At 38.3% G+C, this 14727-nt stretch overlaps 1 long non-coding RNA gene and 1 pseudogene across 9 annotated transcripts in view; both read right to left on the bottom strand.

Annotated features, from left to right (window-relative positions):
* The window catches only part of LOC144313047 (uncharacterized), a 554585-nt gene that overhangs the window by 185563 nt on the left and 354295 nt on the right, over positions 1-14727 (bottom strand). The window lies entirely within an intron of this gene.
* Positions 3934-6909, bottom strand: LOC144312005 (transmembrane protein 125-like; annotated as a pseudogene).

The following is a 14727-nucleotide window of genomic DNA, read 5'->3' as shown; positions in this document are numbered from 1 at the left end:
ACTTGCCTCCTACCTTCTGAGGAATCATGATTATACTGAACACTGTAGAGTCTTCTGACCGAGTTCTACACTGAAACATACACATTGAATTTGCCTTTCTCCAAATTATCAACTGCTTTGTGACAACAACACGATGATCATTTAGGCTGTTCGGATGGGAGCTGTAATCATCATAGGCTAAGCTGCTCATGTAGTGGTGTGCTTCTCCCACACATGGTATTAGAAGGATCCATTTGATGACACCTCGCTCTCCTTATTTCTTTGTCACACCAGCTCATGAGTTTTACCCCCTACAGTCTGCATCTAATCAAATCCATTTCTCAAAGATACTTTTTATTTCAGATCAATAAATATTTCTGGAGGCATCAGTCGCCTGAAAGCTTCTGTATTATTAGATGCCATAAAATATTTATGCTGATCATAACATTAGTAATGTAAATATGAATTTATAAATTCATCCAATCACAAGCATCTGTTTAATTCAAGAAGTTGGTTAGCACTGTAAAAATGTGTGATTCCTGATCAATAGACTATGGGTGAATTATGTGATAAGACTTTCACTAATATTCTCTTTCTGCAAACCATTTTGTGAGCTTCCTTAATTACCAGAATTCAAAGCCAAAGAAAAGACTACACAAAGCAGAAGTATCAGATATTGGAAGCAAGTGGAGGTCTTGACTTTCGTTATTTTTGCCTCCTCCATATTCCTACTTCACTTTCTAATATAGATCCTCTCTGAGAAGTAGTCTATTGTCGGAAGGGCGCATGTTTTGAGATGCTTTTCTAGTAATTGTGAGCAAACTGTACATATTCTCACTGTCTTGTTGACTGATCCTTCCTGACTTACATTAAGTGATAAAGAATTGAAAGGCTGCTCAATGGAGTAAGAGCACAAGTTATCCTTAGTGAACAAATGAAAGCTACTTGGTATACACAAGCAGCAAGAAATACTCAGGGCCTTCTTAGTGTTACAAAACAATCTAGATTTAGGATACAGTTTAATTAAATGCCACAGGCTGTCTCGTGTTTTCACTCAACAGTGATGCATGCTATAGGTTCTCTTAAAAGGAGATGTTAGGACAGAATTAAAACAGGTTGAGAGATTTATTAGGCACAATGCCTATGAGAGAAGATTGGGAGGGAACTAAGAAGGTATTGGAGAGACCTCACCAAAGACGTTTATTTGTTTGACTCTGGAGAAGGAGAGGAGTGAAGGTTGATTGGAAGAAGGCAGTTCTAAGAGAGTTGGGCAAGGTTAATGGTCAACAGGAAAGATGAAGCTAAAGCAGACCATCAGAGGAGTTCCCCATCTCCCAGGAATGCCCTACCCTGTTGGTGAACTCACCACAAACTGGGAAAAGTGACTGGGAAGGGCAGCTTTGATGCCATAGTGGTAATGGATTTCTAAATGCAGCAGCTGGAGACACTGCTCAGTTATGCTCCCCTCCCAGACTGGGGAGTGGCTTAACCATGGTCCCCATGGTCCCCTCTTCCTGAGAAGATCAGAAGAGGTAGTTTTGATACACTTGATCTCAAGACCACAAATGATACTCAAACTATCCCTCTTCTACTTTCCATTCAGAATCCCCTCACACTCAGTGATCTCCTCAGCCAAGTTGCTGGTAGTGTATCTTGTTGTGAGCCAAACCTTCAGTCCTGGGATGTCTGTTTGCTTGGCAATCATACGCTCCTCAGGTGGGGCTGCTGTATATATCCATTCATAGCTATGGTGGGGCACATGGGTACTAGGAGGGTCCCTTTGTAAATTATCTGGGGTCTTCACATATCCTTTCCCACAGCTATTGTACAAAAAGTAGCCCCATGTCCTCTTGCAGTAAGGGCCAAGTGCTTCTGGCAGTATGATGACTTCTCTTCTACTCTTAGGTCTTGGGTACAAGCGGTTCAAAGTGCTCAGGGAGCTGGTGTAATATAGTTTGCTTGTGAAATAATTGACTCCTTCGTTTTTTAAGGTCAACAGGAGTATGGAGGAATAAAATCCCTAGCTGGCTATTGAAAGTGATGGTAAGTACAGATGCACCTACTTTTACTCATGGTTCAGAGATCTATATATTCTTCCCCTCAGGGACACAGTCTTATATAGATGTTGCTTATTTAATGCATACACCACATCCTGAGGATGGCTCCCGTAATTCCAGAGTATTGCTCTAGGCTGGCTCTTCAGTTGAATTTTTAGAACCTATTTCAGGGTTCTGTGAAGCTGGTTGATTCTAGGTGATGCACAGTATTAATAACCAGTGGATCCCATAGCCTATTATTTACTTCTTTCATTGTAAGTCGCATCCACTGGATGTTCTCATGTGAAAATTGCCTCAAATGTGGGAAATGAGCCAGAGACTGTTATTATTTATTGGAGCAATCATCCTCCACTTCCATCCCTGCGCTTGCATTGCTATTGTTGTTACAACTACTGACCAGCACTCTTGCTCCCAGAGACACATGTTCTCTTAGTCATATTCACATCTACCCCTAGGTCAAGCTCATTTGCCTGGCCCTTTGACCTTGCCAATCTTTAGGGTAATTGTGGCCTCCTGGCATCTGGCTCTGCTGCTTGGCTTCTGAAGACTGTATCTGTTTCTTGTACTATCATCCCTGACCTACACGAGTAGGCCACCACTGAAATTCTGATTCTGGTTTCTCACTAGCATCACTAGCACATTGATGATGGCCTTGGGGAAAATGTGACCTCTGGGTCATCCTGCAGAACATAATTGTCTACTGGATCTTCTGGCGTTACATAAATCATGGACTCTAGCATGGCTTCTTTGTTCCTTCCTTTAACACTTGATATGGCAACCCAGGCATTTCTGCTTCCTTTAGTGCTGGCCATCACTTCTCTATGGCCTCCAAGAGTCACCAGAGCAGCAAGTTTGCTCCATCTCCTAGAGTCTTTGCTAGGATATGCTTTGTCCCAAGAAAATCAACTGCCCCACATCAACAGTACTTGCTTACATAGGATTACATTCTGGCCTCTTTGATGAAGCACATTCAAAGTCCCATCACAAAGGTATTCTTCTGACTTAAACCAGCATATACTATCTAATTATTTGAACTCATTCAATGTATAAAGTCTACTTCCTTCTTTATCAGGCCCAATATGGCTATTCTAGGACTTATCAGCCTATGGCCAGAAGTGAAGAAAAGGGCAACTCCTGAGGGAATCACCTGTTTCCTTGGGAGGAGATTTTTTCTGTTTATTTTGTTTCAGCAGCCACCATTTTTATTGCACATCTGCCATGTGCCCAGTCCTTCCATACTAGATGTCATTGCATCCTTACCAATCAATTACCATGACCATGACTACAACCATGATCTTCAAGAAACTGAGGCTCAGAAAGCTTAAATCACTTGCCCAAGCTCCCCAGCTGGTAAGTAATAGAGGGGGAATCCAAATCCAGAACTGTCACACTCCAGAGCCCATGTTCTTTCCACTTTGCAACCAGTTATTCTCCTCAGTGAAGGGTCTCTGTGGTGGCCATGAATCATTCTTGTGGAAATCCCTAACAGGTGTCATAGGGTGAGTTTAGACTCAAAGAATTATGGCAATAGGGGTCAAGAATCTTCAGAGATCCTAGACACTTCTTGACCTAGAGACCCCAGATATAGACAGGAAGATTCTGATAGTTCTGTGAGCAAAAAAACAAAGTTCCAAGGAAACATACATTTACCTCCCCATGGTGTGATTATGTGGGTTCACACAGGCTCTTAGTCACATATCACTCAATCCCACAGAAGGGCTATATTGTTCTGGGAATGTGTACACACTCACATATATTCACTATTCCCTTCTTGCTCGTGCATGAGCATACATGCACACACATTCACACACAAACACACACACACACATACACATTCATGCCCTGGCACAGATATGCGAACACTGAGGCAGGTGGTAGGAAAGAGGCTCTTGCTGTATCAGATGAGGATGATGATGCTAGATGTGGTCTCATGACACTAATGAGCAGACAACCATCCTGAGATGCTGAAGACTCTGCCATTGCCAACACGGTCACTGTGGGTGGAGGGAGTGGCCACACAGATGCGAAGGCAGTGTCCACTCACACTCACATGATACAGCAGCAAACCCAGCAGCAAGAACAAAGGCAGAGCAAGCTAGGCCCATGAACAGCAAGGCAGCCAATGGCTGAGCAGGGGCAGTGACCAGGCCAGCCAGCATTAGGCCAGTGACCAGCAGCAGCAGCACAGGGCCACTGAGCAGCACCCTGAGGACACTGACAGCTCCACAACTGCATATTAGGGAAACATAGTGGGGCTGGTATGTGTAATTCATGTCCTGAGTGGTTGAGCTTATCATTTGCTTAACCAGAACCAGCAGGGACAGCAGGCAGAAGTAGTGCCTTCCACCAGCCACCATTTAATCAAGCAGCTGCTGGTGGAGGACAGCAGTGCTGTGCCACTATGCCACAGCCCACTACAAGTCCTGCAGCAGAAATGATAGGTCTTTGTCAGGAAAGGTAGTCTATCTCTGAACCCCATAATGCTCATAGGCAAATGTAGATACATCCTCAGAGTCCTGTGCCAAGATATTTCCATCTCATGTTTTAGGGCCCCCAATTTTTCCAACCAGCACCTTGGCCTTGGTATAACAAAGCAGACCATTGAGTGATCATTCAACTATCTCTGGAATTTTGCAGATCCTCAGCCCACTGCACAGCTCTGTCTGTGCTTTCACTACGAGAGATGAGCTCTTCATAAGATACAAAAGCTTGTGGACAGCCTTCATTCAGTCCCTTATTATCCCTCTGGAGGGTATCAATATAACTTGGAAGTAACCAGCCAATTCCACTAATTTTGTAGGCACTGTTAACCCAAAACTTTCAAATGTCTGAATCCTTAAATTTTGCCACAGCATTGACCTCCACCTTGATATTTTCCTGTCACCACTAATGAAATTCACCATCACTGTAACCTTGAGCAATTGTAATACTGATTGTACAAAGAATTAGTGTTGCTTCATCTGCCAAACAGGACAACATCCTCTTCCCCACCAGGCAATGAGTAAGCCAGTCCAAAGTCCCTGTCTTATTGCTTGTTTTGTTGGATAACTCCCAATATCACTTGTGTTATTTGGATACTCTGAGAAGCACATGATACCAAGATAGAATTAGCTATGCAAAGATTTATTAAGGAAAACATCTGTGAGGGAAACTTGAAAAGAAGCCCTTATGAGGGAAGAGAAAAAACAGAAAAGCTGGGTACAAGGGTAGTAGACAGCATGAGGGTTTTAAGAAAGTTTGACAAAATTGTTGGCACAACCTGAACCCATCAGAGGAGTCCTGTGTCTCCAATATTGGGCCTGCCTTAGTAACCTTCAGCCTCTATAGCACATTTCTGACTCATGAGGCAAATATGCTTTCTTTGGTTGTTAAGTAAGTTACTGGGCTAAAGTGTTTAGTTTCATTGAAACTTAAAAGTAAGCAAAAAAATATAGAGACTTTATATGTATCTTAAATTTATAGCTCCCTTCATTTTGCTATGCATATGTCATTGCCACATTTGCTATATTCTCTTGTTCTATAATTTTAGTCTTTGAAGTCCTCAGAGGTAAGACATTATATAAATGATCTATAATTAAATTATCACCCACAAATTGTTTTGTTGAAAATACTAGATGAATCAATGTGGGGTGGGGATTGTAAGTGATTTTTTAAAAATAATCTGTTTTCAGCTATAAGTTAAACATGATTAAAACACAAAAATTTTGTGGCCAAATAATTAATCACTCTTCCTATGGTAGTACATCAATGCAGATATCATTTGGGTTTTTAATTTTTTTAAGTAATCTCTACATACAATGTGGGGCTTGAACTCACAACCCCAAGATCAAGAGTCACATACTCTACTGACTGAGACAGCCAGGCATCCCTCCTTTCTTTTAATATAATGACTAGATAGTTCCATATATTACTCAGTACTCATCAAGATAAGTGTGCTCTCAAGTTAGAGGCTGGGAAGATGGCAGAGTAAAAGAAACCTAAGCTCACTTCATCCCATGGCTTCAACTAGATAACACTCACATCAGCATAAATAACCCAGAAAATGACCCAAAGATTGGCAGAACAAACTCCACAACTAAAGATAGAGAAGAGGCCATATACAAGAGGGTAGGAAGAGAGTTTACTCCTCACAGGAGGGGGAATAGATGGTCTATGGCTATCCGTGGAGTGCAGAGATGGGAGAGGGCCACAGGTGTGGAAAAAGGCAAGAAACATACTATCACACAGAGGGACTTAAAGCCTGGAATTTTATAAATCAGTGGGCTCTGTTTTAGGAAAAGGCAGAGAGCAATAGGAAGCCAAGTCCCACCCTTAAAGAGATAGCGCAAAAAAACAGCCCTAGGAGATAGAGTGTAGAAACAGCAGTTTGAAAAACACCTGCAGAATAAGGGAGGGAGAGCAGTTTATCCATTCCAAAGAATGTCCTAGAGAGAGACTTCTCCAGAAGCAAAGGAGCTGGCAGGTGCTATCTCCCTCCCCTTTCCCCCCAGCACAAACGCATAGCCACCTGAGAGAAGCAGCACAGTTCCAATGCTTCCAACTAACTTGCTTACACCAAGCCCTGCCCCACTGCACTTGGGTGGATCTGCCCTTTGCAGTTATGAATGCCTCAGTTCCAGCTGAGTCCCCTCACCCAGAAGACTGGCCCAAAGCTTGCCAACACTGCATTTCCCCACCTGTGTGTTTTGCAGGGCCTCAGTCCTACCAGCAGTGGTGGTGGTCCCTGCAGGAAGAGGAGGTCTACCTTGTTAAAATTGCACACCCTGCCTACACAACGCAGATGCCAGAAATGGCTTTGGCACATCTCATTTCACAAGCAGACCTACTCATACCTTGTTAAAACTGCAAGACCCACACTGGCAAGGGACCACATTGCCCATGATAGGTAAAGAGACCTTCTACAGATGACTGAACTAAAGGAAAAAGTGGACATGACAAAACAGCAGGGTTCATCCAAGACACATAGGAGACACCCCCTGAAATTCCACATTCTGGGGAACAGAGAATCCTATAATTCACGGCACTACAGGACTTATCTTTCATAAGACCATTACTTTCAAGAGCAGGATATATCACTGACTTTCCTGACACAAAGAGGCATGCACAGAGACTTAAACAAAATGAGATGGCATAGTAATTTGTCTCAAATGAAACAACAGGGTAAGGCCACAGCCAGAGATCTAAGTGAAACAGGTATAAGTAACATGCCTGATAGAGAATTTAAAGTAGGAATCATGAAGATACTCATCGGACTTGAAAAAAAGAGTGGAGGACATTAATAAAACCCATAACATAACAAAGCAATAAAAAAGAGCCAATCAGAGATGAAAAATACAATAAATGGAGGTAAAAATATGCTAGATGGAATAAACAGCAGGCTAAAGGAAGTAGAGGAATAAATCAGTGACCTCGAAGACAGAGTAATGGAAAGGAATCAGGCTGAGCAGGTGAGAAAAAAATATTATATAAAAGGAGACTAGACTTAAGGAAGTCAGCAACTCCATCAATTATAATGACATTTGCATTATAAGGATCCAAGAAGGAGAAGAGAGAGAAAAGGAGGCAGAAGATTCATTTGAGTAATAGCTGAAAACCTCCCTAATCTGGGAAAGAAAACATATCCAGATCCAGGAGGCACAAAGATCCCCCAACAAAATCAACCCAAGGAGGTCCACACTAAGACACAAGGTATGTAAAATGGCAAAGAGTAGTGATAAAAAGATAACTTTAAACAATTTTTAAAGTGGTTATATGTTAACTATACTGGAATAAAGAAAAGAAAAGAAGAAAACAGAAAAGAAAAGAAAAAGAAAGAAAAGAAAGAAAAGAAAAGAAAAGAAAAGAAAAGAAAAGAAAAGAAAAGGAAAGAAAAGAAAAGGAAAGAAAAGAAAAGAAAACAAAGAAAAGAAAAGGAAAGAAAAGAAAAGAGAAAACGCTCCAGCTAACTTGCACACCCTGCCTACACAGGCAAGAAAAGAAAAAAGAAAAGAAAAGGAAAGAAAAGAAAAGAAAACAAAAGAAACGAAAGAAAAGAAAAGAAAAAAAAAAGAAAAGAAAAGAAAAGAAAAGAAAAGAAAAGAAAAGAAAAGAAAAGAAAAGAAAAAAAGAAAAGAAGACAGTTATATACAATGGAGAGCCTATAAAGGTATCAGTAGGTTTTTCAGCAGAAACTTTGCAGGCCAGAAAGAAGTGGCACGATACATTCAAAGTGATGAATGGGAAAATCCTGCAGCCAAGAATACTCTATCAGTCAGAATAGAAGAAGAGATAAAGGGTTTCTCGGACTAAAACTAAATGGGTTCATGACCACTCAACCAGCCCTACAAGAAATGTTAAAGCGAACCCAAAGAAAAGATCCTAAGTAAGAGTATGAAAAGTAGGAAATACAAAAGCAGCAAGTATATATGTAAAAATCAGTCAAGGGTTCACAAAATAAGAGGATGTAAAATATGACACCATTTACCTAAGACATGGAGGGGAGAGGAGAAAAGAATTGGTTCAAACTTAAGTGATTATCAACTTAGTACAGACTGCTAAGTGCAGAAGAGGTTATACACAAACTTAGTGGTAACCATAAATCAAAACCGAGTAATAGATATGCAAAGAATAAAGAGAAAGGAATCCAAGTATATCACAAAAGAAAGCTAGTGACAAATGAAAGAGGGCAAGAAAAGGATCAGACAAAAACAACAGAAACAGCCATAAGATGAGCTATAAAATGGCAATAAAAACATATATATCAATACCTACTTTGGATGTAAATGGACTAAATGCTCCAATCAAAAAGACATAAGATGACAGCATGAATTTAAAACAAACAAACAAACAGGGACGCCTGGGTGGCTCAGCGGTTTAGCATCTGCCTTTGGCCCGGGGCATGATCCTGGGGTTCTGGGATCAAGTTCCACATCAGGCTCCCTGCATGGAGCCTGCTTCTCCCTCTGTCTGTGTCTCTGCCTCTCTCATTCTCTCTCTCTCTCTCTCTCTCTCTCTCTCTCTCTCTGTGTCTCTCATAAATAAATAAATAATAAATAACAAATAAATAAACCAAACAAACCAAAACAAGACCTATCCTTTTGCTGCCCATAAGAAACTCATTTCAGACATAAAAACACATGCAGATCAAAAGTGAGGGAATAGAGAAACATTTATCATGCAAATGGATGTCATTAAAGTGATACTTATAAGTATCAAAATTGGACAAAATTGACTTTAAAATGAAGACTGTGGGATGTCTGGGTGGCTCAGTGGTTGGGTGCCTGCCTTTGGCTCAAGGCATAATCCTGGGATCTGGGATCGAGTCCCACATCAGGCTCCCTGTATGGAGCCTGCTTCTCCCTCTGCCTGTGTCTCTGCTTCTCTGTGTGTGTGTGTCTCTCATGAATAAACAAATAAAATCTTTAAAAAAAAATGAAGACTGTAACAAGAGACAAAGAAGGATGTGCTATATTAATAAAGGGGATAATCCAACAAGAAGATATAACAATTATAAATATCAAAGATAAAATAAAAATTTGAGGTAGGCCTGTATTGCTATACGCTTTCCTTTTAGAATCTCTTTCACTGCATCCCAAAGATTTTGGACTATTGTGTTTCATTTTCATTTATCTTCATGTAATTTTTTTATTTCTTGAGTTTCTTGGTTGACCCATTCATTGTTTATTAGCATGTTATTTAACCTCCATATTTTTGTGCTCTTTCCAGATTTTTTCCTGTGGTTGATTTCTAGTTTCATAGTGTGGTCAGAAAAGCTGCATGAGATGACTTCAATCTTTTTGAGTTTGTTGGAACTTATTTTGTGGCTGACTATGTGATCTATTCTGGAGAATACTCTGTGTATACTTGAACGTGTATTCTGCTGTTTTAGGATAGAATGTTCTGAATATATCTGTTAAATCCATCTGGCCCAGTGTGTTATTCAAAGCCACTGTTTTCTCATTGATTTTGATTTTCTGTTTAGACTATCTGCCCATTGATGTGAGTGATGTGTTCAAGTTCCCTACTGTTATTGCATTACTATTGAGTTCCTGAAACTATCGGTTAGTTTCTTGATTAACTGTCTTATGTTTTTAGGTGCTCTTGTGTTGGGTGTATAAATAATTAAAATTATTTTATCTTCTTGTTGGATCATCCCCCAGATACCATTTCTATAGACTTACTGCAAGCTTCAATCATTCCATCAACTTTTCTGTACTTTTTTTTCCTATTGTCATATTCATCTCTGCATAGAGGCTTGGAACAGGTGACTTTACCTGCATTTGCATCTTAAATGGAATTTCATTTGGTTGTGTTAGTTTCTGTCAAAGTGCCATGCTCACATGATTCAGCACTAAACACCTAGAGACCAAAATGTGTCTCAACACTCAAAATTATCTCAGTTATTACTTTTGCAAGATTATCATTTCATATTTGTTTTCTTTTGTTACTCTTACTATATCAAATATTTCCACTTTTACTTGGATTTCTACATTATATGCACAATATATGTAACATCCTAGTCACATTATACCTAAGATATGTCCTTAATGATACAAATGTTTCTGGCGGGTGACTCAAAGAGGATAAGAACTTGTATAACCAAAATCAGTTTTCTCCTGAGTGAAATTCACATGTCTGTCTTTTCAAATGATTTCGGAGAAGATAATAAACCTTGTCAATACACTACCATTGATTCCACTTGTCTGGTAACATTTTATAAGAATGGCCCAACTCTAAAGAAATGATCAAATCAACCATGAAAAACTCCACACAGACATTAACATTGGCATTAGTATAGCAGAAAATGACGTAGTCTGCTCTTTTTCAGTCAGAGAGACATGACCTTAAATAAGACACATTTTCAGTAAGTACCATGATTAGTTAATTTCCTTTCAATTCCTTAAGAAGAGAAGGGATTTATTACAAATGGAATTCCCATTATGAGTCATGTACTTTACCAATTCTCAATGCAAACTTCGCAGATTGAAATACGTATATATGAGTCACATGTACTCCCTTTATTGGTTGCAGTATATCTGCTTGTGCTCCTGTTATAGGAACATGAGTGGGATCATGGATGGAACTCAACAACCCCTTTTTTAGACTTTTAGTTTTAGGTCTGAGGTAGAAGCCACTCTGAAAAAAAAAAAAAGATTCCATCTCTCATCTTCATAGGGTCCTACCTAGTTCATGCTTAACCTTTAAGGGAAAAAGCAATTACAGTCAAGGGAACATACTCACATCCCTTAGGAGTTTACATATTAAGGAAGACAGAGGAGGCTCACCCAAAAAGGAGTCTGAGCAGCAGCAGCAGAACCAAGTAATAATCAAAGAATGTAAATGAGTCTCTGTCTTTCCATTTATTCTCATTTTTAAAAACTACTTAAGCCTACATGCCACAATGGTGACATTATCGTGTTTCTGAAAATTCCATTTTCCATCTCAATATAGGCAGCCCAAGGTTGAAAACCTTGGGAGAAAGTCTTATATATCACCTTAATGAGTAACAGCCTTTAAAAAATATTCCCTTACTGTGTAAAGATCCTTAATTCATTGTAGGAGAATATCTCACTAGCTAAAATTCTTTGTAAAATACTATGAACATGCATTTATCTGATAAAAAGGATTCACAGCTTTCATTAAATCCTTGTCAGAACTATAAAAACAACCACATTAAATAAATTAAGTATTATCCTTGTACTTTCTTTGTGTTTGCTCCCCATCCCCACCTTGTTTCCTGTCATATTTTACTTTGTAAAATTTACTGTTGTAGAATTTCTATAGCACCGTGGAAGTATTTGCTTTTGAATTTCTTGACCTGAAAGTCTAGTGCAACTTTTACTTTTCCTCAAATCCACATCTTTGCTTTACAAAGATTCTTTCACCTCTGCTTCACTGAGAAGATGTCATATGAGGTGATCATTCCAATTTAAAAGTGCTTTTTCCCTAAAAAAAGATAGTTTCCTGTTTCTCAGATGACAAGTTCCTCATGTTCTCCAATATTTATTTGCCCATTCAGAACATCCATCACATTTCTTCATGTTCCTGAGGATGCCAGCTATCACACTTAACTACATTCCCTCCAGTCTCATCAATTCTACCTATATCTTAATGCAACTTGTTACTTTCTTGTGAAATTCACCCTTTCCTTTCTCCTATACCAATACATACTTCAGAATTTACACCAATCAAAAAACCAAATAGAATGAGTCTAACTCTTTCAACAGCAAAGAAGGCATAATTAAGTCTCATGTTAGCATAATATGTTACACTATACCGCAATAGGGATCAGAGAAGTATAATTAAAGTAGCAGTGCTGCTCAGTTATTCACTTAAAAATTAGCAAAAACTTTTTAAAATATGTTTATACCAGTGGAGGTGTGGGTAAGTGCAGATTGGTACTTAATCTGTTGGTGACACCATACTTAAAAATAAACTAAAAATGGATAAAAGACCTGAATGTGAGACCTGAAGCCTGAAAAATCTGAGAAGAGAACACAGGCAATAATTTCTCTGACATCAGCCATACAACATTTTTCTAGATATGTCTCCCAAGGCAAGGGAAACAAAAAGCAAAAATTAACTAACTGATGGGACTACATCAAACTATGATTTTTGCACAGTGAAGGAAAACATCAAAAAAATTAAAAGGCAACCTACTAAATGGGAGAAGATATTTGCAAATTACATATCAAATAAGGGGTTAATATCCAAAATATGTAAAAAAAAAAAAAAATAAGCCCTCTACAACTTAACACAAAAAAAGGAAAAAAATCTATTAAAAAGTGGGCAAATGAACTAAATAGACATTTTTTCAAAGAAGACATACAAATGGCCAACAGACACATGAAAGGATGCTCAACATCACTCATCTCAGGGAAATGCAAATCAAAAATCACAATGAGATATCACCTGACACCTATCAGAATGGTTAAAATAAAAAAGACAAGAAATAACAAGTGTTAGCAAGAATGTGGAGAAAAATAAACCCTCATGTACTGTTGTTGGCACAGCCACTGTGAAAACAAAATAGAGGTTTCTCAAAAAATTAAAAATAGAAATACCACACAATCCAATAATTCCACTACCGGGTATTTATCTTTGTTTAGTGCAGTATTAGTTAAGATAGCCAAGATATGGAAGCAACTTAGATGTCTATCAATAGACAAATAGATAAGGATGATGTGGTGTCCACACACACGCTCACTCACTCACACAGAGGAATATTATGCATCCATGAAAAAGATGTGATCTCACCATTTGCAACAACATAGATGGACCTAGAGGATATTATGCTAAGTGAAGTAAGTTAGACTGAAAAACACAAATACTATATGACTTCACTCATATATGGAATCTAAAAAACAAAACAAATGAATATACAAATGAAAAGCAGAATCAGAGCTGTAAATATGGAAACAAAGTATTAACTATCAGAGGGGAGAGGAATGGGGGAGATGGGCAATATGGGTGAAGGGGAGTCGGAAATACAGGCTTTTAGTTATGGAATGAGTAAGTACAGGTTAAAAGGCACAGCATAGGCAATAGAGTCAATGATACTATAATAGTATTATAGGGTAGCAGATGGTAGCTATACTTGTGGTGAGCACAGCTTACCTACGAGTTGAACCCCTACGTTGTACACCTGAAATTAATGTAACATTGTCAACTATACTCAAAACAAATTTTTCAAAGAAATCTGCTGGTGACAATGCAAATTAGTAGTCTTTCCGGGGAAACAAAATGGCCATATGCTGAATGTGCCTTTTCAGGATATAAGTCTTTATTTCAAAATGTCACTTTTTCAGATTCATCTTGTAGAAAAACATATTAGACAAGTGCGAAAAGATGAATGCATGAAGATGTTTAATTTAGCACTAATTTTAAAAGCAAAATTAGTAAGCAATCTAAATGATAAGGAGTAGGGAGTAAATAAAATAACTTTGATACAAGCATACGAGAAAATATCATGAAATTTTAAAGTTATATTTTAAAATGCATTTACTTGACCTACAAAATGCTTAAAATATATTATTTTAAAACATGGGTTATAAAACTCTGCATAGCACCTGTGTTTTAAGACTGTATCTCTAATGCAAATCTGGAAATCAGTAAGCCAAAATATTAACTTTTCTTTTTATTCTAGATGGTAGAACTCTGACTTATTTTCTCTTGCATTGTATCATTCTATAATTTCTAAATCTTCTAAGAAAAAAAGCTAGGTTTGTATTTATGACAGGAAAAAAATCAGAAAAAAATAAGTGCTATTTTAAAATAAATTCCAAAAAGAGGACTGAAAATCTACAATAAAAAAAAATTGACCAAAAGAAAAAAGAGAAAGATTTTGAAAAATTCATAATTGAAAAAGATTTTAAATGGAAGGTCATCTTGTTATATAATTTGTAAAATCTACAGCTAGTGATAGAAGAACATTAAGGCAAACCTTCCGGTTCTAAAGCTACTGTTTTTGCAGGTCTATGTAAACTAAAATGTTTCTGTTCAAAGTAGCGCCAGTATAAGGAAAGCAATGGTTTATTTTTTCTTTGTTTGTTTCAAGTTGTTATTTAAATTTCAGTTAGTTAACATACAGTGTGATGTTAGTTTCAGAAGTAGAATTTAGTGATCATCACTTACATATAGCACCCAGCGCTCATCACAAGTGCCCCCCTTGATACCTATCACCCTTCCAGCCCATTCCCTCCACCCACTTCCC

The sequence above is a fragment of the Canis aureus genome, chromosome 4, assembly GCF_053574225.1.
Source record: "Canis aureus isolate CA01 chromosome 4, VMU_Caureus_v.1.0, whole genome shotgun sequence".
In the NCBI taxonomy this organism is placed as follows: domain Eukaryota; kingdom Metazoa; phylum Chordata; class Mammalia; order Carnivora; family Canidae; genus Canis; species Canis aureus.
This window is presented reverse-complemented; position numbering and strand designations above follow the sequence as displayed.